Source organism: Hylobates moloch, unplaced genomic scaffold (genome assembly GCF_009828535.3).
Source record: "Hylobates moloch isolate HMO894 unplaced genomic scaffold, HMol_V3 SCAFFOLD_21, whole genome shotgun sequence".
Taxonomy (NCBI): domain Eukaryota; kingdom Metazoa; phylum Chordata; class Mammalia; order Primates; family Hylobatidae; genus Hylobates; species Hylobates moloch.
The window spans coordinates 38,928,006-38,951,007 of NW_026652296.1; positions in this window are offsets into that span (position 1 = coordinate 38,928,006).

The window sequence follows — 23,002 nt, forward strand, 5'->3', positions numbered from 1 at the left end:
GATCATCCAAGGTTGTACCTTTAATCACTGTGTTAGTCTGCTTTCTTGTTCCAAATATTCTCAAAATATTTAAAACTTGCCAATAAAGAAAAGCTTCAAGAAGGCAGCAAGCTCATTTACTGAACTCTGTAAAGAAGAGAGAAACTTTCAGAAAGAGTTCCCAGTTGTTGAAGATGTTGGTGAAGGAGCCAAAAGACCACTTGTCAGAAACGCAGATTATCTAAAGTATTATGATTAAACGACATTTATGTGTTCTGTCAACCTGGTTATTCTGATGTGGGATCCTACTAACAGAACCAGAACCCCCACATATGGCCATGAAGGTTGGATATTGCATGACTCTAGGGGAGGGATGCTTCATATTCAGAGGCATTGTGGATTTTCATATAGATCATGACAGTTTTCCTGAAGATTTTAGTCAAGAGTGCGAAGGGAGAGCTGCTCTCTATTTCTTATATGCTCCAAGTTTCCATTTGGGCCCTTAAAGGTGCTAACCATATCTGACATAGAAAGATAATTTAAAGGAGAGGGATGGATAGGCATAAGGCCAGAGATGGGAAGATGAGTTAGGGGGTTATGGTGATGACTTCAGCAATAGGTAAGGAATGAGGGTGGGGATGAGAATAGAGAATTGATGAGGATCAGGAAGCGATTTCATATTTATATTAGTCCAGGAGATAGATGAGCTGGAAACACAAATTTAGGAGTCACCAATACGAGAAGATAGTTGAAAGTTAAGGGCACTGGTAAGTCTACATGAGAAAGACCAAGGAACAAGAAAAGACAAGCATTGAAAGCTTGATCACTGCAAATCTAAGTCACTGGTCAGGAAACAGAACGTTTTCTGCAGGTAGAAGGTGATTGGCAGAGAGAGTGTTTCAGACAGTGGGATGATGGAGAAGTTGACGGACCTCACAACTTGGATTGCTGTCAACCTTTATCAGACCACTTTCAGTAGATTGTTGATGGAGAATGGTACAGAAGACCATCTGACAAATTATGGAACAATGGCTGCTCAGAAAGTAGAAACAGTGAGTGCAGAAGGGGGTGTTGGAGGAGAAACCCAGGGAGCTGTAATTTCAGGGGAAAGGAGGTCTTGGGAAGCTTTTTTCATGGGAGCATTGAGAAGACCTGTTGACACAATAAATAATAAATCCTTTGTCAACAAGAGCCATATCTTACATATCACTGTAATATCTAAGGTAAATTTGGTGCTGAATGATCATGTCCCATAGTTCCTATACTGGCACATAATAGAACAAGACATTTATTTGTGGGAGGAAATCTAAATATTTTGCTGTTGAATCACTTGGGAAGATGGCTCTTCTCCTGCAGTATTGAGAACATACACTTGATGTTTTAACAAGGTGTGAGAACACTAAAAAGGAGGGAACAAAGCTTATAAGCAACTCATAAGGCATGATTCCAGGGTCCAGCCTCAGTTTCAGTGAGTCCCACTTCTACATTTCTCTCAAATGCACTATGTGACAGAGAAACTTGGGAGAGTCTTGATTTGGAAGGCCCAGAGTGACTGGGAGACTCAGAGGCCGAGAGACTCTGAAGCCACTACCTGCACTTTAAATTCTTCCTTCTGCTGTTTCTGAACCAGCCAGGAAGCTGTGACTGAAACTCTGGTCATGTATCAAAGCTCTTAAACTGGCTTGGGGCAATTGGTTAAAAAAAGAAAAGGAAAAGAAAAACAGCTGGAACCATTTTGCCATCCCGTTGTATCATTATTATTAAACTTTTAGGAGAAGGGATTTTGCAAAATAAAAAGTATGACGTATTATAACTTATGGGGAGAAGCATGACAATATAGCATGACATGTTGAAAGAGCATGGCATGTTTTACAAAGTATGATGTAGTAAAGCATGACACCTTATAACTTCCTTATTACTTTCTGAGCTCCAAAGTCTTACATGTTTATTACAATGAACAACAGTGAGATGATGGATGATTTCCATCATCTTCATTATAATATTCAACACTTAAAGGTAATTTTTTTTTGGTCCTTATGTCTGTTCTGTATTTTCTTTCCATATACACATAAGCTATTATTATTTATATAATTAAGTTCAGTACTCAATGTGTTGGCTAAATGAATGACAGCATCTACTTTTTGGTAATTTTCCCTTAGAAATACACTGCCAATTGTTTCCATAGTTCAGTGTGTTTGTCTACTACTTGATTTGTGTTATCTTCATATTATTCCAATCCTGTGCACATATTTCATGATTGGTTTGGGCATTTTGGCTACTGGATACTTAGATTGCCCTATCCTTTTTTTTCAGTTACATATGATGCTGTAGTGAATATCATCTCCTGAAACCCTTGGTATTATCCCTAGGAGAATCTGATATCCTAACATATATCCTACTTCATACAGAATACATTTTAAGGCTTTTGTATTGTCAAATTGTTGATTAGAATGGTTAGTCTAATTTATATTTCCCATGAGCTGGCATGAATGTTCATTTTTCTACATTTTTATTAAGTGCTGGGCATATTCATTAAAAATAAAAATGTTGGTCAGTTTTATAAGATAAATGTGGAATATCGTGTCTATGTATATCATATGATAAATGTGTTGGAATTATTGAAATTTTCATTTGATCACAAATAAGGTTTTAAAATTATTTCATATATTTACCATCCATTTTAACATCTATTATTTCTAGCTGTTCTTCAGTGAGTTGCCTGTTTATATCTTTTGCCAGGTTTTCTATTGATCTATTGATGTATTTGTCTTTTTTATTATTTATAAAATATCCTTATATAGTAAAGATATTAGTCTTTTCTCTGTCATGTATATTGTGATGTGTGTGTGCATGTATTTTGAAATGTGATATTTTATGTAATCATATATAATGCTTATTTACTTTGTGGGATCTTTCTCTGTTCTTACGCTTACACAAGACTGTTCTACAATAAAATTATTTCTCTATTTCTCTGATTTTGTTCTAATTCTACCCCATGAAAATCTTTATCTTTTAACTTTTAAGAAAAATCAAAATTCATCTGGAAGTATGTGAGTGCATGTATGATATTGTATGAGGCTCTAATTTTCTCTAATTTTGATTTTTCCTTAAAGATTTAAAGAATTGGCTCATTAGTATTGATTTTTTCCTTTTCCTATTGCCTTGAAAGCTACTTTCATTGAGTACCAAACTTTTATACATCCTGAGCTTTCTGGATTTCTATTCTGTCCCATTAATGTATTTTTATATTAATATAATGCGTTGTAATGATACATCAGCTTTGCCCAGCAGTAGTCTTTAAAGAAGAATGACAAAACAATGGTAGTAAATTTAATGTAACTTATCAGCAAAGCCTGAGAAGTGAGCATCAAGTTCTAATTTAGGCATTTGCACCTGTTTGCCGGGTGATATTGACTGAGTTGACTGAGTCACCTAAGATTTTAAATATATTCCTTTATTTAAAAATTTAGATTCTGCATGCCTAAAATTGGGGTTGTAACACTTCTGTGGTCAATGTCATTCCACTGTTGCAGAATCAAATGAGTGAAATTATATCAAATCACTTAAAATTTCAACTCTAATGTTGTTGCTTATGAAATCATTTTTTTTGTGTGTGGTGGATTAAATGAAATCTTAGAGTTTGTAATGTTTCTTTTAAAAATGAGTAGCCCTGGATTGAAATAGAAAGAGGAAGAGTTACAGGTTTCATTTTTGACCCTAATTCAAAAATTTAGAAGAATCACACTTAGAACTTGCCATGTAACCATAGGACCTGCTTAAAGAAAGAGATGATTCAGAAAGCAATTTGAAGCATATTTTGGGATTTTCTGGTCTCAGGAAGAAAAGCCTGTTTCAAGACAAACTTTCCTCCTGAAGGCATACATTGCATTTGGCATCATCCTAAAGGAGATTCTGCTACTACTGGTGTAGGTGATTCACTACCTAGTGAGCTATTCGAGGGGAAAAGGCTGTGTTCCAAAAATATTTTATGGGTAGTAGTCGCAACACATGTACCCTAGAACTTAGAGTATAATAAAAAAAAAATATTAAAAAAAATCTAAATGAATACTTCCTCTGTGTTCACATTTGGATAAAATCCCTCAACCACAGAATAGCAAGTTGGGCAGGAAGGAAAAAGGCTCCCAAAGGCAGAATGCACCAGCTGCAGGACCAGGAGCACTGGGTTGGGACTCAGGAGCTGGGAGATGTGATCTTACCCCGCCTTTAACTTTCTGTGTGCTTTGGCTACATTTGGGTTTCAGTGTCCATGTTTGAAAGCAAGAGTGCTGGCTGAATTCTACATTCTCTTCCAATTCAAGCTTCCTATGATTTAGAAACCATCAGCATTTGATTCACTGGTGTCACGTGGGAGCAATGCCCACCCGCACCTGCTCACCCAAGGTTTGAGAATTACATCATATGAAAAGAAAAGCAGATGGAGTGGATGATGTTTATTAAGCTCTGGAAGCAGAGTGTGAGCTCTCTGAGAGCAGAGACCATGTTGTGTGATTTTTCCTCCCAGTACCTAGCACCATTCCTGATGCACCCAGTGAATGTTGGTTGAAAGAATGAGGAGATGGAACTGAATCTATGGGAAAAAAACACAGGTGGCCCACAATCAGGATAGGAACCTGAAAAAGATGTTTACCCTTTCTGATAAGTATCAGAATCTTGTTTCTTGCTCTCCCATTCTCAGCCTCAGTTTCATATCTTCCATCCCCACCCCTTCCCCCCGAACCTTCACCCAGGGATGAAAAGAGATAGGGCTCCTCCCACAGGCAGACCTCCAACTTGGCCATATTTGTCCACACAAACAACCATCCCTCCTTGTTTGTTCTTCCAGCAGGCTATGAGCCTGGGAGGCAACACTTCAAGGCCAGTGCCTCCTCTCCAGGGGCAGTGTCCCAGCATTGATGTGCAGCCTGTTCCCACCCACAACACCAAGGAGCTATTTCTCCAGTACCAGGATGGGATTCCTACTGTGAAAGCTGGAGGCATTGTCCTCCACCTTGGCTTGGTGGAAAATGTTCCGTTTAGACGGGTGGCTGAGCTTTCTACCAACTGGCAGAAGTTTTCTTCTTCTTTTGCTACGAGCTCCATCCTCCTTGAAGCTGGGCTCTGGCCAGAAATGGGGGGTGGGGTGTCAAAGGGGTGGGGAAGAGCAGGAGACAAGCCCATTCGCTAGAGTTACCTTTTGACGGGATGGTATTATTCCGCCTTCATTGGCCAAGAAATGGAAGAGGAATTAGGGACAGGTGCACTGATCAAACATTCCCAAGACCAGCCCAGACCTCCAGAGGTGAACCTGGGAGCCCTGGAGCCAGGGAAGTTCACAGCTGGTAAGAAACGTGGGAAAATAACTGTGCCCGCTTCTAGCAATACAACCAGTCACCTGTCCTGACTGCCTCGTGGGTGCTGTGCTAGAGGTTTGTCCTTTAAGCCTTGTCCTTAAGGGTTGGGCATCCAGGTATTCACAACATGCAGGTGAGACAAGCAGCGGTCAGACTCACCATGGCATCCCACTGCATGAATTTTGCAAACATTAGCAGCCTAAAATGGCAGAAGTCTTGGAAGCCAACACAAAAGAGGTAATTGTAAAATGAAGTCATTTACTTCAAGCTAGAACTCTGCATGAATTGCAGTTTTCAGGGAGAAAAGGTGCATTTATTTTCTATCCCAATAATGAAGTTATTTATCATAGTCTCTTCGCATCTGATAGAAATGTGTCCCAAGGTGGTCAAACATCACTAAATTTGAAAATACCACCCTAGCAAATAATGTTCCCCAATATTGGTTATAATCGAGTACCATGTAACTCAAAATGTAAAGTGATTCCCATCACTTCTTTAATAATTCTGTGATTGGGAGGTGGAAGTCAATGAAAATAAAACATTTTCAATGATCACTTCTTTAAGAGACCGCTGTTTCCTGTGTCTACCCTCGTGAGGTCAGCACTCCACTTCTGGGGAGTTTGTAAATGAGCCAGGCAGGTGAGGACACTCGGTGCATGGCTGGCTTGATTCAGTAGTTTGGGTGTTTGCTTCTGTACACCAGCCTCTTACTTCGTTCTACTCAAATTTGTCCCTCTGCAAAATGAACAATTAATGCATGGCCACTTGTAAATGTTAAATCTGCAAATACCAGGGCCACCGCATAGGATGTTTCCATAAATTGCAGGCTGCTTGCCATGTTACCCCCAGTTCTCTTGGGGAGGTGGGAAGATTAGGATGAGCACTTTGCTTTTGGGGAAGTAAAGGCACAGGAAGCTCAGGTAATGAGTTTGATAGAATCAATGCAGAAACCCTATCACAAATCCCTGGGAGAGTAAAAAGTCGGGAGGACTCCTCATGAATGTTTTCAGTCATAAATACATTTTAATGCAAACATATTTCAAAATGTGAGCAAGAGTGTGCAGCCATTCGAATGAGGTTTTATTCACCAAGCGGAAGGCTGCATTGTCATACGAGGACTCAGTGGCAGGAGAAGATAAAACCATCTTCCATAAAAATGGGGTCATGTAGGTTAAGGCTCCTGGAGCGTTTATTGAAAAGGAAATAATTCCTACTTCCCATTCATTGAAAAACTGGAGCATTCTCAAGAAAAAAATGTTAACTATAAAATATAATGACATAATTTATTTTATAGATAGACTGTATGTGTGATTTTATAGAATTGACATGCCAAATGCATCTAACAGGTTTATATCTAACAGTCTAACAGGTTTAATGTTTCATGTTGGTGTTTTTCTTCCTTGATAAGTCAAGCACTTTCTTATTCACAAATCCTTTCTGAAATTTCACATTCTAAATGAAACTAGGGGAAAAACTGTATTTTTAAATTTCCTGAAATGGGTAATATTCTTTTCATTTTACTTTTGTATTTTTATGCAGGTGATCTCATCTTACACCTGGATGTTTGAAATGAATGAGTTTTTTGGTAAAATATAGGCAGAATTTCTCTATAGTTTAGTAAGTCAGATGTTCATAACTAGATATTGTCATGCAGTGAACTAGTAGGCTCTTTATGAGCAGAACTTCAGAAAATTGATTATTATAATTCTCTTTATATCTCTTTAAAATTAGAGAACATTATTTTCTATTCTCTTCTCTTTATACAAGTACTGAGAATATAGCTCAGCTGGCATTTTGATATATAAATATACACACACATATTTTTACAGATTTTAAGTTCATGTTGTATGTAGATTTTGTTTTTGTTTTCTCCTTTGTTCCCTCATACTATATTGTGAGCATTTCCCCATGGCTTTCAATATTCTTGGAAAACATGTTCTTTAATACGTTATGACTATAAATAGTCTAGGGTACCATGTATGTGATATCTTAATATGTTTTATGATATACAACACTGTCTATTTAATTTATTAGAAAAAAGGTAAATTCCATGAAATCAGTCAATTTAGTAGAAATAATAACATATATTTAGTATGGTGTTGAATTAACAACTACACAATTTGATCAACAGTTTGGCCTTTCAGCTGTGGTTGTAATAGATTGTTGCAGCAGATCTGGTGGCCATCAGGGTCTTGTCTCTTCTAGGAGTCAATTCACTACTACATTTCATTTTAAACAGAATTCACATGCAGAGAGGCAGAGAATGGGGTATGGACAGAGTGAGATGAAGAACAAGAGGGTTATGCTTTGGATAACACTGATAACTGGGTTTCTCACGAGCTCCTAATATCTGGGTTTTCTGATAACTGGATTTCTCATGAGCTTCATGCAGGGTATTCAATTTCAGTCAATGAGAAGAAGGAAGACCCAACATGAAAAGCAAAGAGCTCATCAGGGACAGGTGGAAAAAGGTATATGTTTTTAAAAGCTAGTGTTTTTTATAGTTTTTAATTAGTCATATTTTCCTAACTGAAGTTAGTCCCAGCCTAGTCACTCTGACCTGGTTCATTGCTACTAACAATCCAAGTTGCATTCCACTCTTCCACATTTCCTATCTCTTGGGTTGGCCAACGGGTCACTCCAGCCTTTAAAATACCTCTTACCAAAATGATCTCTTGCATATATTAGGATACAGAAATGTGGAGTTTCATATGAGGGCTTAAGCATCATTTAATTGGTAGAACTATAATAAAAGGCACAGAGAATCCTTGTTGTTCCTTACTTTAATACTGTGCAGGGTCTTGGAGCTTTAATGATATCAAGCATCATAGAAGATTATTATGAGTATTTAGGGGGAGAATAAAGGGTGATTAGAAATCTGGGTTTATATTTAAACTTCAATCAAGAAGTTTTATCCATTCCAAACTCCAAGTTTATTTCATCTGCATTCCGAACGTTTTCCTTGAGTCTCATTGGAACCAGCTCATGACTTGTTCTTGGTCACACATTGGCCTGTAGCATCCACTTTAAGGTAGAAAGTTATAAAGCGTCCCCTCCTTTAGAAGATGTGGGGCTTCATTTTCTTTCCATGACTAAGTAGGCCGTTAGTGCCTATGTGGTGAGAACGAAAAGGGAGTTAGTTTCATATGATGACACAGCAACATAAAGGAGGGTAGGAAAATACCTATTAAGAATGAATGAAGTAAAAAGTTTGCCTGGCTTCTTCTGACCTGAAAACACACCATTGCCTTGGGAGCAACTCCCATGACAATACATTGTGGGTGAGTCAAGCTGCCCATTCCCGTTTTCTTCCCTTAATCTCAGATTGGGCAGCTCAGGTGTGTGCCAAGTATCTGCTCCAGCAAAACCCTCCCTCCAGCTTGTCAGAGTGGCTATTGTTACTCAACGGAAGCTCATGATTCAGCAGGTACTCAGCGTGTGGTCTCTTAGGAAACAGCTGCAGGGCACCTGAACGATTCACTGCTGACTGACCACAGCTCCAGCCAGCAAATGCCTCCCACAAACGAAGAGTCAACTTTCTCCAAGAGTAGCAGAGTGGACATGTGTCCCAGGGCCAATAGTGGAATGACATCCTCAATTAGATTGGTCCCCTACCCCACCCCAAGAAGTCTTAGGCATTTATTTGGGAACACAGATTGGTGTATGGACATTGTCTTCAAGCTAAATTGCAGACAAAAGTGTGTGCCATTGCCATAATGAAAAATGTCTGGCTTTCTGCTCCTGGTTATTTCTTCATAACCACTCCAGCAAAAAGGACTAACTCTAGAGCAAGACCCTCCCAACATCCAAGCATGTATCCACCTGTCCATTAGCCAATAACCAGTTACGTTACTAGTCTTACCTGAAAACCTTGCACCAAATGCTGAGGATACAAACATGGCTAAGATCGAATCCTGAAGCACTCAAGAACTCATCAAGAACTCAGTCAAATGGGATGATCAGCTTTTTAATCTATTAAGTGTCCTATAGCAGTGAATGTCATACAGAGGAAGTATGAACAAAATGCTGTAGAGGAAAGATTGAGTGTGAGGAAAGAAATAAACTTTCACAGGGGGTGGGGTGTGTGGGGTTTAGTGTTTCTTTATCTGTCTCCTTTTTAAAAATAATTTTGATTTTGTATATAAGGTACACAACATGATGCTATGGGATATATAGAGGTAGTAAAATGTTACTGTAGTGAAGCAAATGAACATATCCATCATCTTGGGTAGTTACCCTCTTTTTGTGTGTGGCAAGAGCAGCTAAAATCTAGCAATTTGGGAAAAATCCTGAGAACAGTACAATATCATCATGTAGTCCCCTTGTTGTGCCTTAGCTCTAGACTTGTTCATTCTGTATAGCTGCTGCTTTGTTCCTTGGACCTATATCTCTTTATTCCCACTCCACCCCTGGCCCAGATAACCACTGTTTTATTTTCTATCTGTGTATATTTGACTTTTTTTTAGCTTCCACATATAATTGAGATAATGCAAATTTTTTTTCTGTGTCTGACTTATTTCGCTTAGTGTAATGTCCTCTGGTTTCATCCATGTTGTGGCAAATGGCAGGATCTCTTTCTTTTTAAAGATTAAATCATATTCCTGGCCGGGCGCAGTGGATCACGCCTGTAATCCCAGCACTTTGGGAGACCAAGGCAGGTGGATCATTAGGTCCAGAGATCAAGACCATCCTGGCCACACCACAGTTTCCTCATTCATTTGTCTGTCAAGGGACACTTAGGTTGTTTCCATATCTCGATTATTGTGAATAGTGCTGCAGTAAACATAGAAGTGCAGATATCTTTAAAGGTGATGATTTCATTTCCTTCGGGCATGTACCCAGAAGATAGATACTTAGGTCATAGGGTAGATCTATTTTTAATGTCTTTAGGGAACTCCATACTGTTTTTAAGAATGGCTGCACCAATTTACAGTCTGACCGACAGGGTACAAGGGTTCCCTTTCGCCACACTGTTGCCAACACTTAATATCTCTTTCACTGTTTGATAATAGCCATCCAAACAGGTGTAAGGTAATATTGCACTTGGATCTTGAAGGGTGAATAGGAGTGTGTCTGGCAGAGGAGGAAGTCAGGATTCCCATTCTCATGATTCATCTCTGAATACCCTTTCAAAGGCATCACATATACTTTCAGGAAGTAGCACAGACCCATAAAACCTGTGTGTGTGACTCTTTCTTTCTGTCCTTCACTTCTTTCTTTCATCTGTGGCTCTACTCATTTGCATACTTCTCAGAAGCTGCCCAAGAGGGGGAAGCAATCGATTAACTCTGGTGCGCAGCAAGGATTGGTCCTACCAGAGGTTTGAGTTCAAATCTTTTCTACTTTCTGGAAGCTGGAGTCATTGATCAATCATTATATCTGATTATCTGGGAAAATTGAGACTTGGCTGGACATATTATTAAGTTCTGAGTTGGTCCGAGACAGAAGTTATTGTTGCAAATGATTTTGTATTGTGGTTACAACAGAGTGTGCAAAATTTCCACCTCTCTCTTGAATAAAGCCCACTTGATCACAGACGCCCTCCCTCCTCCTCTCTGTCTCTCCTGCAAGGCTAAAGGGGCTTCTTGCCATCCCAAGTAGTCACCCTCTACACCTTGATATTGCCTGTGTCTTTCTCTTTGAGTCATCCACAGTTCAAATCTAAGCCAAATGTTAAAACTGAAAAAATTTTAAAAAGTAGGTCCAAACTTACTATTTGACTAGAAGTGAAAACATAGAAAGTAATACCGGTTTATGGGCCGCTCATTGTATAGTTATGTCCTCCTCCAAAGAAAGTCTTCCTATGTTCTTTCAGCCAGGATCCCCCTCTCCAGCAACTCGTGCTCCCTTCTTGCAGGGTCTTTCTGTTCTGGCACCTGGAAAGTACCCACAGTCACTGCAGATGCATTTCTATTCCAGTCTTACTTCCCATTCCAGGATGCAGGAGCTCTCTGGAACCCAAGCAGGCCTCTTTGGAGGTGCAAATCTGAAAAACATTTCTTTTCTCTTATAACTGTGACCTGCTTGTGTTTTAATCCCAAATCTGCCTTTCAGGTGAGCAAACTGATGTCATTTAACATCAATAGCAGCTAACAACACATGGAAAGAGATAAGTAACAAACATTCAAATGTCACTCTTCTATGTGGATCAGTTCAAATGTGTACCTGAGACATTTTAGCTTGATCACACAAAGTGAATATAGATCAGGGAAACATTGTTATTGATGAAAATCTACGACTTTGCTATTTTAATTCACAAATTCCAATTTTAATGACATTCAGAGAGTTAAACAGAAAACATTTAAGTAACTACCAATCTCAAATTATTTTTAAAAGAAGGAGTATCTATCTGTGCAGATGGAAGAAAGTCAGCATTGATTTGAGATTTTATTTTGGTTGGTTCGTGTAGAAGCCGGGTGTGAAAATGTTCCAGACTGGGAAACCCAATCTGACCAGATATTTTCCTGGCCAGATATTTTTATGACCAAAAAACAGGATGCATGATTTGATGCAATGCCTGATAACAGGACAGAATACTTGAAATACGGACTATTGTGAAAAACACAGGAGTCTTGATGTGGGCCCATGAAGAAGGCAATTCCAGATACTGTGAATGTGGATGGCTGAGGCCTTCGACAAGGAGCCCTCACCTCTGCATTTGCTTTATGACTGAGCTTCTCCTGAAACAGTGGAGAAGCAAATGCAGTGAGGACCTAGGTGACTCCTAAAGGAACGCACTGTGGATGAAGTTCTGGTTAACTGTTGCAGATGTTAGTTTTGCCTTATTGTAGCAGGTTTGACCAGAGACACAAAAAGTAGAAGGTGATAGAATAGACCATCCATCATTCACATCTCTGGGAAGATAAATATCAAAATGAAAAGGATTATATTCCTCTTTGGTTTCTATTGAAATACCTTTCACTTTTTGCATTTTATTTTAATACAAACTGATGCCTTGTTGAAATTTCCAAAAACCTAGATAAAGTCCTAATTCTTTTTTGGTCACGTGGAGGAAAAAAAAATTCTCAGACTTGGCATATATAATTAGGAAAAAGACAGACCCTCTAAAAGCTAAATGCAATGTTTATTTTTAAATGTCCTAAGGTTAAGTCCTTGCTAGCAAGTTTTTATTGCTGAGCGACAACCCTAAGTGAGAACTGGGGTTTATAATGGAAATGCAGATGCACCGCCTTAATTATCAGATTGCCACCAGGCACTAGCATAATGAAGGAATTTTCTTATTTTTGCACAATGAATACTAATTGAGGTAGCAGAAGGGAGTGTCTGGATGGCTGCACTGCAGTAAACTGGTGCCATCTAAAGGAGAGGAGAGAAAAACCACCCGAGTGGTACTCGCAAAGGAAACAGGATAGGTATGCTCTTCTAGTCCCTGGATAGCCAGATTTCTGCACTTGAATTTTGAACACAAAACACAAAATTGAATTCTACCATGTTACTAACACAACTGGTTATCAGGTGGAGTTAGGAATGGGGCAGATGTTGCCAGTTTTTCTGAAACCCATCTCTATACAGCAAACTTCTCATCTGTCAGCCTGTAGAGAAGTGATTAGGCACCATTGATTAGGCATGCCAGATGAGAGGGAGAAGAGGAGAAAGAAGAGCGCAGAGAAAAAGGCAGGAGGGGGTGGGGGCACAGAGAGGAAAAAGGGAGGGAGAAAAGAGGGTTGGAAAGTTTATTTTGTGCAGGCTGTTTTGCTTTCACACATGCAATATGAAATTTCACCTTTAGTTTTCACAAACTATTGCATTTGTCCATGTATACAAGGGAAGTGAAACAGAGAAGTGCAATAAATGACCCTCAGATGGGACTGTTGGCAAGCCACAATGCTATTCTAGCTGCTTCTAGGACCATGGTGTTTCTGCAAGCATGAGGTCATGAATGGAATAATGTGGTGGCTGTTCTCAGAAAAGGAAGCGCTTCATTCTTGAGGTTTCACCGGGACAGGGAGTGGAGAATGCCCCTGAAGGGGACAGCCAGGCTCCCTCCAGGGGCTCTGGAGTACAGGAGAAAGGGTTGGAAGGCCTCAGTTTCTGGGCAGGAGTGGGGAGTTTGCCCAGGGGCCCGTGTCTCAGACGAGAAATACATCTCAGATGTCTTTTGTTTATTTCATAGAATCAGCCTGTCTGGGCTGGAAGAGACCCTGGCATGGTTATCACTGCCCAGTGAGCCAACAATCTGAAGCTGCTAATGTGAGATCAAGCTGGTTAGCTTCTGGTCAGGCTGGGGCTCCAGGCCCAGGCCCTGAAACACGGTGTTATTTTCAAACCTGAATAGCCTGCATTGTGGAAGAGTAGAAGGTACCTTCCATGCAGGTGGGGGCAGCTAATCCTTAAGTAATCTGTCTCCTTTCCCCAGGCAAAGACGGAACTCCCTACACTCAGCCTGCACTCCCTTGGTGACCCCATGGGCCAGTCCTGTGCTCTCTGTTGGTGCCTCTCAGTGCCAGGAGGATCCCTGGCTGCCTGGACCTGGTACCCAGAAAGTTCTTGGTGAATGTTTTTGGAATGAATGAATGAACGTGATGTCTCCCTCTCATTACTAACTGGAGTTTAGTTTTTCCATAGAAAGTGTTTCACATGGGAGTTAGACTTGTACACCCACTCATTCGCCCCTCGTATCTGGGTGAGGGGTGGGCAACAAAGTTCCTGTAACCCACTGGGGCATAACAAGGGAGGGGATTTGGGTCACATACCCCAGAAACCAAGGACACTGCCTACCTGGGAAAGGAGGGTCCAGGTAGACCTCACATCCAGGAAGTGGAAATGGGAGAGAGAGCACCTGAGGGGTTCATTGGGGTTGGGAGAAAGAGTAGAGCTGTGTCTCTCGCTGGACAGGGTAGAATGAGACCCGAGTCATTCAGCCAGGAAGCGCATTCTCAGCCCGATCTCAAGATCTGACATGATGACCTGAACAATTTTAGAGACCAGCTGCTGCCAGACAGCAGACACTCTGACTGATTCTACATCCAGAAAGTACCTCGGTGATCTGAAAAATAGGAGGATTAATAAAGAAAGAGGTAGAGATATTTTAAAAGATTTTAGGTTTCAGGGGATGGCTTGGAATGAATCAGCACAGTGATGAGGTTGGCATTTTGGGGAAGCTGGGGGTTTTGAGAAGGGGGCAGGTGACCTGAGCCAGGCCCTTAAGTAACATGGTCTAGTTGGGGGGTTGCTTAGCGACAGGGGGAAGGTGCTTGAGAGAGATCCCTCCCTTAAGGAGAGGACCTCCCCACCCCTCCCCACCCAAGTGGGCCCTTGGGGTGAGATGAGGGCCGAGAGCAATTTACTCAAGTATTATCTTCATGGTCTGTCATCCCCCCCTTTCCCTACCAACTCCCCCAGAATAAGTCCAGTGGGTGGTTTCTATTCAGTGAAGCATCCAGATAGTCCTGGTATACAGTTGGCACTCAAATCCCACTGAATGAATGAATGAATCAATGAACAGGGTCAGGTTAGGCTGCCCCGCACAGATTCTAATCTTGTGAACCCTATTGGTTTCTAAGCAAAAAAACACTCTAGGGACATACACGTGTATAAAGCACACACATGCTTTCTCAGACTTCTCTAGAAATATTAGTTTTGCATATTAGTCCCAAGAAATGAAATGACAAGTTATATATATGTCAAAAAAGGGAAGCACATATTGCATTTCTGTGAATATTACCATACGTAAGTTCAGGCACCACTGGGAGACTTAACATTGAGTATTCCCATTAAACAGACTTGGAGAAACAAAACACACACACACACACTCCTTCACACTCACGGTTCTGGTTAACATTGTTGCTTCATCCCACTTTCATGCCTTTAAAATGTGATTTTCTGATGCATCAAAAATTCATGGGAGGACAGGAGAATGAGAAAGCACCTCTGGGATTCAATCTCAGTACGATGAGGTCCTTTTCATAAACCAGGGCAAACTTGGACCTTGCTGTTCTGTTTCATGGCAATATACGGGAAGCAAATGCCACTTGGTGACCAAAAGGTATTAATAGATCTCAAAATACATGGACTTGCACTGTCGCTACACCCTGGAGATCTGGTTAACAGCATTGAATGGGTGTGGGATTTGAGGCTAAATACAGCATTTCCAAAGTAGCTGAGATTTCCAAATGTGGCAAACCACAAAAACATTCCTTGTGTGAAGAGCATTTTTCTACAACCGGAACAGGGGCAACTGAATAATTTTAGTCATTTTACCAACCCAATGCACCCGTCGCAAAAGCTCAGGTGAATGAATGCACAGTTATTTTGCAATGATGGTCTGCAATGCTGCCTTGCGTGTTCCCCAGCTGACTCAGTTGTACCATCTAGACACAGCCAGCCCATATGGAACTAGGGTTTTCACCACAATTCACTAAAATAATGGGCGACAGGCATGAGTGACTGGGGCAGGACTACTTGCCTTTCACATGGGTCAGCCTCTCTGATGAGTGAGCCCGGGTGCACTGTCTCCTACTCATTTAGTAAAAGAAAGAAAGAGGATATAGTATTTCAGCTTCTTACAGATTTAAAACGGAAGTGATTCAAGTCACAAGAAAAGTACAAACACGTTGCTTAACCAAGTGAGTATATTCTGAGAAATGCATTGTTAGGCTATTTTGCTGTTGTGTGAACATCATGGAGTGTACTTGCACAAACCTAGATGGTAGAGCCTGCTACACCCCCAGCCTATGTGGCATTAGCCTATTGCTCCTGGACTACACACTGGGGCAGCACGTTGCTGTACCAAATACTGTAGGCAGTTGTAACACAATGGTGTTTGTGTATCTAAATGTAGCTAATATAGGAAAGGTACCCTAAAAATACAATATTATAATCTTATGGGACCACTCTTTGATATGCAGTCTATCTTGACTAAACTGTTGTCATGTGGCACATGACCTGTAATCTCTTTTAACAGTGTATATTGACATGTTATAGACTCTTAACAAGGCTTGAACATTTCTTCAAGGGGAAACACCTGTTTGGAGCCTTTCACTTTAAATTACAGGCAACTACAGTGAGAGTTCTAGCTTTACCACTTTTTTTTGGAGGAGGTTCTGGCATTAAAAGTTTATTTCTATCCATGTTATTCAAATACAGCACACTAACTTTATATTATACAAATAAGTCAGAGAGGAAGAAGGGAAGAGAGCAATTAAAGAGTTATGAATACATTTTTTATTGCAGAAAAGGCCTGAGCCTCCTGGGATGTGAAGGCACACACAGGATAAATAGGCCCCACCCTGTATTCTTTGAGAGGTTAACAATATTTAATCCAGAACTTTTTGGAATACATACAGGTGTTCTTTGAAAAAGAGTTTAGCAGTCAAGTGAATTTGAGAGAGGGTGGTTTAATTGAAGTTAAACATTACTTTACTGCAGGGCTTTTCAGAGCCTTTAATCTGCTAAATGCTTGTGACATTCCAAGTGGGGCTGTGAATGAGGACTGCCTTAGAAACTTTCACACAGGGCACTGCAAGGTATGGGCCCTAGGAAGGGGTGAGGAGGCAAAAGGACGAGGAGGCTGGATAGGGGCCTGAATAGGGGCCTGCTTATGGGACTGTATTTCTCCCAAACATTGAACTATAGAATGCTTTTTGATGGAAATAGTAATAACATAACAGAGAACACACAGGCATAAGTGAAAAACGAAAAGCAACTTTTCTCTCAAAGAGAAACGGAAACTTCCCAGGCCCTGAGGGTTGGGGGGCGGGGAAACCAATGTTTTGAGCCCTTTTTAAGCAACACATCAGCTCCTTTAAAACTACTATGAGCTTCTAACATCAGGCATTTTAAGATAGAAAGGGATCTAACACATGGCTTTCCGGGAGAGTGATCCAACAATGTCAGGTCACCTGCAACACATGCACAGGTACCCAGAGAGAGAGAGAGAGAGAGAGAGAGACAGAGAGAGAGAGAGACCCCTTTGCAGAAGGCCATGATGTCCCTGGGAAGTGGCATGAAGAGAAGTCACTACAGGGTCCACAAATCATACATGCTCTGAGAATCATCCATGGCCCGCATACATGGTCTGTCTTGCAGTGATTTGCACCATTCTATCTCAAGCAGATAAATGCTACTGTGATTGATAAAATACAATTAATGTAAATATCTTGCTGAGTTCACAGTAACAGTCTGTCTTTAAATATTTTCTCTATAGAAGGATAACAGTAGAGCTAATATTATGTGTAGATCCTCAAACTTAAAATTTTTAAATGAGCAGTTTAGACATGGTTCAAAAAATAGAAAATGTCAAAAGATATAGAATAAAATTATCTATTATTTATATCTGTAAAATTATCTCCCTTCTGGTCCCATATACCAAGACTCTGATTGGATAATCCTTGTTCTTAGTTTCTTATGTAATCATCCAAGTTTTTTTAGCACACACAAGCACATTCAAACATAGATTTTTACTTTCCCCTTTCTTACAAAATAGGTAACATATTTTATATGCTATCCTACATTTTTTGAAAGGTCAAATATGACTGTACTATTGTATCTCCTCTATATTGAAAGGGACTTCTTCACCCTCACACAGCTCATAAACACTGTCAAAAGCTACCTGAACCTTGAACCACTCATAGAGCAGTTGGTCTTATGTCCCATACCTCACTTTTCCTCCCCACCTTCATGGATGCCCTTAGAACACTTCTGGTGATATGTAGGACTGAACCTTTATCATTGCTTTGTGACTGTTACACCCATCTGCCTGCAAGGAGAGGCTATCTCCTGTAGAATAGGATATCTTACCATCTCGAATCCCAGAACCTACAGAAGAGCTCACCTCTTAATATCCAATGTCTCCAGGGTAGAGGGTTACCATAGGGGTCACTGGACGTGCGTATTTCTAAATAACCTGGGAGATTCCAATTATACTCCAATAAAGAAGATGCTTAGGTGGGTCTCATGGCCTTCATGGATACTGTAATCTGCAGGAAGGATGTGATGGGCAGCCCTTCTCCAATATGTGTAGAGTTTGGTTATATTCCCTTTTAGTAACAGAAGAAAAACAATCTTCATTTCTAATTCTACTTGGCATGTAAATTTGGACCTATCTTAGGAAAGAAATCACTTAGGAATGGAAAAGAAAGAAATCAAAATAATAGAGGGACAGAGGATTCTTAAACCAAAGGAAAAAATAATCTCAGTTTTTCAACAAGAACGAGTGAATATGGCAGAAAAAAAGTAATTCATCTGAGCTGGGTGAAGTTTGAAAGAAAATTCAAATTTGAATGAAGTTGAACTCAGGATCATATTGCTTGGCTGAATGCCTACAAGGTGCCCCCTTTACCTCCACTTCCTCCTCACATTGTTCACCAGCCTTGGAACTTGGTATGATGCAAAGGCTGGCAAAAAGAGAAATCAATGAAGTTCAACATCACAAAGAAATTGCAGAGGTGTGGGAGAAGCTGATGTCTTTTACAGAAAAACTTGAGAAAATCTGAGTGTGTGTCAGGAGCTGTGAGAACTATGGGACTGTACCTGACCCCAGATATGAAGCAGAAGGAACAGTTCATGATTCTCATCCTGAAATTATCTTTGGTGGATTAAGAGTAGATAGATTAATTTCAAGAATGGTGCCAATCCTCCACAGCTCCCTATATTTACATCCTCTGAAATGTGACTTTGTAATTCTTCCCAAATCTGTTTCCTTCCCTATGAATAAGGGCTGCCCCTGTGACTCACTATGCCCTATAGAATGCTGCAGAAATATTGGGGTTTGGGGGCAAAACAAGCTTAGGCTTAAGAGGCATTTCATGCTGTTACTCATTTGGAACCCAGCCAGGGCCATGGGCAGTTGCCTGGGCTAGCCTGCTGGAGGATGAGAGGCCCTGGGAAGCAGAGCTGAGTCAATCCAGTGGCACTCCCAGGTAATGTTTGAGACTCCAAAGGAATAGCCAGTGAGACAGGAGGAAACCCACAAAATGTGCTGCTAGAGAAGGCAAGATTGGGGATGTTTCAAGGAGATTGTGGCTGGCTGTGTTGGATGCCTTTGATAATCAAAAATGATGAAGACAGAAAAAATTGTCCTTTGGATTTAATGTCATGGGGAGTCTTGGTGACCTTAATAAGATCTGTTTTGTTCTTGTTTGTATGCTGGGGACAGGAGCCTGCTCAGAGCTATGCCAAGTAGATTAAGACTGTGAGTGTAGACAACTCTTTCGAAGACATTGTTGATACACTTTTTGATGAAACAAACTAAGGTGTAATGATGTGGTGTTAAGAATCATTCAGCAGAGAGAGAGAGACAATGTTGATAAGAGGGAGAACTACATAATCAAGGGATAGGACACTTGAAAGACAAGGGTTTGGGAGCCTGGTAGACAGATGCCCAAACTCAGATGTGTTCTCTAACTGTCTAAGGTTTACGTGCCAAGTGCTTTGTGGCCTGTAGAGAAATGCACAACAATCATTTATTATTTTTGCTTTTTTAATCAACTCTTTTTCCCTGGACAATGCTTATTTTTGATAATAATTAGTAGAACTAACTGTATGGAAACTAACTTTATGGCAACGAATCTGGCAGACACCATCTTAACCATATGATCATAAGTAACTGGACAAACCCACGTTATGTGCCTCTTGATACGATGCACTGAGGAGGGTAAAACCTCACTTCCACAATTTTCCTGGTGAAAATGCATCAATTACCTCTCATTATGAGGAAATATCAGACAAACCCCAAATGAGGGCTATTCTATAAAACAAGTGGCCTATCTTCTTCAAAAGTGTCAAGGTCATAAAAAGCAAAACAGATTAAGGAACTATTCCAGATTTAAAAGAGACTAAAGAACGATGATAATCAAATACAACATATGAGATTGAATTGTTTCCTGGAATATGTATATATATATATTTAATATAAAGGACAATTTTGGGATAATTTATAACACATGAGTAAAGTCTCTAAGTAGTAATATACTAATGTTAATTTCTGATTTTAATTACACTATAGTTCTGTAAAAGAATGTTTTGGATCACAGAAAATACATACTAAAGTATTTGGGGATGATGAGACGTTATGTTTGTATCTTACTCTCAAAGAGCTTGGGGAAAAATATGAATATAGTAGAATTCTAAGATAGTTTCCAAGCTTTCTACACCCTGCTACACAGGGTGTAGAAATTAATTGCTTCTCCATGGGTTTGAGCAGAATGTATGCATATGATGGGAGACCACTCCCATGATTTGATTACTCATCAGTTGACTTTGAGTTAATCCAAAGGGAAGTGATTCTGGGTGCACCTTGCCTAAGCAGGTGAGCCCATTAGATGAAGGCAAAGCATCGGAAAGACTCCATGCTGCTGGAGAGCAAGCCGACATGTTGTGGAAGTATGGGAAGAGCCACTCGGCAGGAAATGCCAGGAAGCCTCTAGGAGTTAAGCCTGATCCCTGGCTGATATTTGGTGAGAAAATGGGGAACCTCATGAGTCCTGCAACCACAAGGAACTAAATTCGACCAATAACAAATGAGCTTGGAAGAGGGCCCTTAGCCTCAGGTGAGAGAATAGCTCCAGCTAACATCTTGAAGTCAGCCTGGTGAGACCCTGAATAGAGATCTCTGCTAACCTGTACCTGTATTCTTGACCAGTAGAAATTGCAAGGTAATAAAAGTGTATTGTTTTAAGATACTAAATTGGTGGTAATTTGTTACATACCAAAATAAAACTATGATATCTAAAGCAAATATGTCAAAATATAAACAACTAGTGAATCTTGGTGAGAAACTTAGAGAAGTTCTTTGTACATTTTTGCAACTTTTCTGTAAATCTGAAATGATTTAAAAATAAAATGTTATCTAAGGTGTAATATATAGATATAATATATATAAAGCATATATATATTAAACATATATTTATATATATATTAAGCATATATATATGGCTTAATATATGCCAGATGATGGTTAAAGTATTTTTAAATATATTAATACATAAATTTTCATTAAAAAACAAATGACCCTTCTTCTTCATGACCTGTTTTACAGATAAGGAAACTAAGGCACAGAGAATTCAGATGACATGGCTGAGGTCCCACAGCTAGTAAAAGGCAGAGCTGGACTTGCATCTGGATTCTGGGTTCACACTCCTAAGGACTCTGCCCTACTCTCAGTGAGCCTGAAGTGATATCAAACCAACTGCGGACTGGGTGAATGTGGTTGAGCATGATCCCACAGGGCCCTGAAATTCATGGGGAATCATTTTTGTTTTATCCTCTGTCATTTTTTTTTTTTTTTTTTTTTTTTTTGTGAGATAGGGTCTTGCTGTGTTACCCAGGCTGGAGTGCAGTGGTGTGATCTTGTCTCGCTGCAACCTCTGCCCCCCAGGTTCAAGTGATTCTCACGCCTCAGCCTCCTGAGCAGCTGGGATTACAGGTGCCCGCCACCATGCCTGTCTAATTTTTGTATTTTAGTAGAGACAGGGTTTCACCATGTTGGCCAGGCTCGTCTTGAACTCCTGATTTCAAGTGATCCGCCCGCCTTGGCTCCCAAAGTGTTAGGATTACAGGTATGAGCCACCGTGCCCGGCCTCCCTCTTTCTTTTATTTACCATACACACATTTACAGTCATGCTGTGAATATCACAGCAGGATGACTCACAGCATTGGAATTTAAACAATAGTATATTTGTCTTATACTGATGGTTTTATATATTATCAAAGGTATTCATATACCATAATTTGCCTTATCTATCCCCAAATCTGAAACCTCCATAACATATCAAGTTAATAAAGTTAAGTAGATGAAAAATATGACTAGAGGGGAGAACAAATTGAGCATGTAAAATGGAACCAAGAATAAAAACAGAAAAATAAAAGCATAAAGATCAATGTACTTAAAAAGTCAGTCAATAATGCACTTTCAACCTTCCCACATATTTATTTCATACATTTATCAAATTTCAGGCTTTGGAATAAGATGAAGTCACCCAAACTCCATTGTGAAATCTAGTCTCCTTGCAATCCGTCTGACCTCAGAGAGGCAAACAGTGAGTAATTCAAAATATTTTTGAATGAAAGTGTCAGTTTAAGATCCTCAGCATAAAACATACCTACAAAGCCTATTTGCAAAGTAAATTTACTCTGGATTCTTGATACCTATGAAAGTTTTTTCTATTATATTTATTTAAAATTACAACAGTTTACATTAGAAACAAGCTCAAACAATTAAGGTAAAAGATAAATAACTGCATACAGTTTAATTTTACAAAATGCAAACATACATCTTTCATTGTTCCATTATCTGAGTATTAAGCGCCACATAATTGCACAAGGCATTTTCAAATGTCTTAAAGGCTCTAAAATTACAGAGTTGACTTTTGTGAAATAGTCTTTATTTTCCTCCATTATTATACAAATAATTGACCACACAGATTAAATTTAAATCGGAATTGGATATGTCCCCTACAGAGTTCATTTCTCTTGTGCAGCTAAAGGTTGGCAGCTTATGATGGCTCACGGAGCTTACTCAGGCCCTTGTGGGATACAGAATGGGGCCTGCATTTTCATAATTTAGGATGTCTCAGGTGGGAGAGACCCTAGAGTCCCCTGGGATCACATCACATCTAGTTTTGCCCAAGACCACCTCCTTTCTAGCTAACCCAGGCTAATTCTAATGGTGACTCTTTTCACTCTCAGAAATGTCTGTTTGGGAGATGGTACAG